This window comes from Limulus polyphemus, unplaced genomic scaffold (assembly GCF_000517525.1).
Source record: "Limulus polyphemus unplaced genomic scaffold, Limulus_polyphemus-2.1.2 Scaffold1986, whole genome shotgun sequence".
NCBI lineage: Eukaryota > Metazoa > Arthropoda > Merostomata > Xiphosura > Limulidae > Limulus > Limulus polyphemus.
Genome location: NW_013667596.1, coordinates 98,464 through 102,973, shown reverse-complemented (window position 1 = coordinate 102,973; position 4,510 = coordinate 98,464). Strand labels below are relative to the sequence as shown.

General features: G+C 31.5%; 1 long non-coding RNA gene across 1 annotated transcript in view; it reads right to left on the bottom strand.

Annotated features, from left to right (window-relative positions):
* Positions 1-2,993: 2,993 nt before the first annotated feature.
* LOC111087298 overlaps positions 2,994-4,510 on the bottom strand; it is a 14,000-nt gene continuing 12,483 nt past the window's right edge. Inside the window, exon 2 of the long non-coding RNA XR_002612018.1 lies at positions 2,994-4,000. This is a non-coding gene — a long non-coding RNA (uncharacterized LOC111087298). The remainder of the gene's footprint in view (positions 4,001-4,510) is intronic.

The window sequence follows — 4,510 nt, the reverse complement described above, 5'->3', positions numbered from 1 at the left end:
TTCAAGGATGTTGATTGCTAGTATGGAAGCTGCCTGTTCAAGGATGTTGATTGCTAGTATGGAAGCTGCCTGTTCAAGGATGTTGATTGCTAGTATGGAAGCTGCCTGTTCAAGGATGTTGATTGCTGGTGTGGAAAAAGGGAGTGCATTTCATTTGAGGTCCACTATTATAGAAGCTGTTTGAAAAAGTAAACATACAAGGTTTCTGACTAGAACTTGACCTATTGGAGAAGTCTGTGATTTCTAGGACCAGTCCTCACAATTAGATGTGAATGAGGCTCAATATAAGGTCAGGCCTTCTAATCTTTTATGGACCAGAACATGCCACAAACCTCAGATGCTCTTCTTCAGCATACTCATAAAGCTAATTACCAAGTGGCTATTTTCAGATGCTCTTTGAACAAAAACAATATTGGCACCTTCACCTGTTAGGTATGGCTGGACGATGGATGTGTGAACTATTTTTTGTGTGAATAATGCAACAGTGAGCCCTGTATAGTGTTTTGCAGGATGTGAACTGCAACTGTAAGCAATCAAAGTGTGAGTGGCTGGTGCTCGTGTCATGCTGTGAAACTATCCACCACCAATCTGTGTAGCAGCAAAAACTGTAACTATGTTGATAAAATTGCAGTGTGATTCAAATGGAGAATGTGAAGGATGTCTCTATCTCGCATTTAACTAGTCCAATATTGGCATCTTTGTATATACACTAGTCTTTTCATCCACCACCAATCTGTGTAGCAGCAAAAACTGTAACTATGTTGATAAAATTGCAGTGTGATTCAAATGGAGAATGTGAAGGATGTCTCTATCTCACATTTACCTAGTCCAATATTGGCATCTTTGTTTATACACTAGTCTTTTCATATGGTCATAACACTTCACAATCTCTAAACACTTTGAAACTTGCATCCTTCAATACAATGTATCATTTTACACTCATTTTAATCCTGTGTTTGGCCCTTAGTACTAAGCCTACAATATTATAACAAAAATTAAGTGATAAAATGCCAATTTTAGGCACCTGCTATGTGACAGCCAAATTATTAAACATTCACAATCCACAGAAAGTAATCTGTTCTAGCCATATGACAATTTTAATTGACCTCTGATCATCACATTGGGAGTTACAGCAGCATAAGGATGGTCCAAGATAACATTTTTATAAACAAAATAGTAATTTAAAATTTATATTATATCATGATCCATGGAGCTAGATGGTGGAATTTTTCAGGAACAATGGAAAGTAGTGATATCTAAAGCAACATGAATGTTCAGAGTTTTTGAAAGGCAAACATAGTTTCAGGCTCAAAAAATGCCTTGTTTGACCACACATGCCGCAATGGGAAACTGCAGGATATACCATAGAGAAATTTTTATCTAGTGTTTAGGCTATGCAAAACTGGAAAAAAAACAACAACCAATAATAAAAAATTTTCTATGAAAGTCATTTTCTGCTGACAGGTTAAACAGAAGACTGTGGTGATTTGAGCAATACTGCCAATTTTGATTGAGCTTATTTTATTTAAATATTTTCATGGTTAATAGTTTGTGAAAGATAATCTAACTTACATATCACACTTACAGTAGACTATGTGAAACAGAATGTTAAGCCTATATCTGATAATCATGAGATAGATCAATCTTCAAGTAAAACAACAAAATCGAAGAAAAGGATTGACTTAATTATTTCAATAGATGTTTTCCGGATCCTTTCATTCTTTAGACTTGAGTAATAACTGTAGCTGCTACTCATACCCTGAACCATTGTTTAATATTCCAGATGTTTAGGACCAGTATGACTGATATTGTAACAGCTGTTACAGAAATTATGTAAATACTTGTACTTGGTTATTAACACTACAATGTAACAGTATGCCGAACAGTGCACATATTTATCTCTCACATTTTGTTGTTTTAACCATTTACAAATCTCTTAATATCGTACCAATGACTTAAGTTTAATGTAAAACAAACTTGAGATCATTCATTAGTATCAATAATGAAGAAAAATTAATGATTGTTAGTATGAATTTCTCAACTACAGTAAAAATTTAGCTCTGTTTCCCCCTTGGATCTGTGCAATAAAACTGATTAATCAATTATCTTATGACCATTGATTATTGTCATGTAAAATCATAAATTAATCAAAATTATGGTTAAATCAATTAACGTCATAAAAATAAATCAACTAGTGTTTCCAATTAATGTATTTAAGATAATCAACTTATCAAAATAGGTGTTTCTAATTATTATTACCGTTTTCAATTTTTCCAACTATACAGAAACTGAAATTATGATTAATGTCAAGAAAATAATCAACTAATTGAGATTAGTGGTTCTGATTATTCCAGTTATCCTGTAATCGAAATACCACCATTATTATGATTTTTGATCAATTTAAATTTATTTAGCTGAATCAATGAGTGTCATGACTCGTTAAAATAACTGAATAATCAAAAGATTTCTAAATATTATTATTTTTCATTATTACAACTATCTTAATATTTAAAATATTGCCATCATGTTTGTTTGTTTAATAGAAAAGCTACAAAATAGATTATCTGTGTGTCCTTCCCACCAATGGTATTGAAAACTGATTTTTAGCATTATGATTTATTTTCAGTAACCTCATGAGAATAATAAATTAGTAGAATGTATTTGATTAATGACTTGACAATTAAATAATTAGCATATTTCACTAATTGCTCAGCTCTATTTTTCTCCTACAGTAGTTCATCATAGTTTGAGATCATATTTACATTGAAAAAGTACTGGTTATTCTTGTGTTATATAATGACTGAATTCTTTAAAAATTCACAATGTGTACACAATGAACCCAAAGTTATTTTTAAACTAAATGAGGAGAGTGTTTAAACTTTTGATAACTTTTATGAGAAATTTTAAATAGTTTTTGTTAGGAACATCTTACAATATGAAAAATGAAACTTTTCTATATTCTTTCAAACTTCACAAAGCTCATGAAAGCAAAATAAAACTATAATGCTTACATAATTTATTGGAATATGTACAATAATGTACATGTACATTGGACAGTACTGTAATAAAATACAACCTGGTATAGTGTTAACTTGCACCTATATCATTATATCTATTTTTAAGCATATGACAAATCATATGCATATTGTCCTCTTCCCTCGTTACAGACAAAAACAAGAAAGTACAAAGACCTGTAAATTAGATTAGAGGTTTTTCATAACCTACGCACGTCTAAGGTAATAATAATTAGTCAATAGTCCGTTTCAACATTCTGAGAAATACTTTTAGAAAAGTATAAAATTTTCACACTATAGTGAGTACTTTACAAAGCATTTCAAAAAAATCACTGAAAAAACAAACACCATTTTTAACAGATTGTTCAACAATGTGAAAAAAAAACTATTTTTAACAGATTGTTCAACAATTTGTGCTAGCTTTATAAATCACCACTTTATCAAGTTGTCGAGATACACCAGGAATGCTGTTAAACTTGGGGTTAAACAGATGGATAATGGGGTTTTAAAAATTACACAACCAGATACACACCTTGCACAATTACATGTACATCAAATGTTTAATCAAATAAATCATCATTCTCAAAATATTTCAAGTTTTTATAGTCCGATGTTTCAAGGTAAAACTTGCTTGTTACAGAGCAGTTCCAAATTGCATAACTTACTACGTCTCATCTTTCCATAACCTCAGTTCTATAGAAAAGTTTAATCTTCCTTCTGAATTACTACTGAAGTCCTATCATCTTCAGTAAATGCTTCATACACAAAGAGGCCTAGAATGACATGGATGACGATGACACTGACAGCCGTGGCATATAGATATCCTTCACCTGGAGGAATCCCAAAGAGTTGAAATATTAAAACCTGCGTACAGAAGAAAGCTGCAACTGGCAAGGTGATCATTAAGATACTATAGAAGAGCAGAGCTTTCAGTGGACTGGTTTTGGCAAACTTCACCATGGTGATTGGATCACTAGTGTAGTTTACTAAAAGGTAAAAAGAAAGCCTGTTTTTCAGTCTTGATACACCTGTATACTACACATATGTATTTTGTATGAAACCTACACTCACCTGTAACACAGCAATAAATCAGCTGATCTATGTTCTGACTACACTGATTTGAAAATTGTAGCCTTGAAAATAGCTCTAAATTGTATTATTTGAATTAGTAGTATTAATTTTTAAATATTTACATTCTCAAAATATACATGTTTATGTAATGTTTAATAGAAAAACTGCATATATTGAAATCACAATCTTAAGGCTAACTAACACTCATGACAATATCTGCACAAACAACCGCTAAATAATTCATCAGTTTAAGGCTATTTAGCTACCAATTTATATATACACCTGGAAAAAAGTTAAGCACCCCCAAATATTTTTCAGGATTGCTTATTGAAAATAAGGTTTAATTTTCATGATGTTGAGCAATGTTCATAATTTCAAACATAATTAAAAGGATGTGAGCGTTCAGGGGTGACATTTAAATCAGC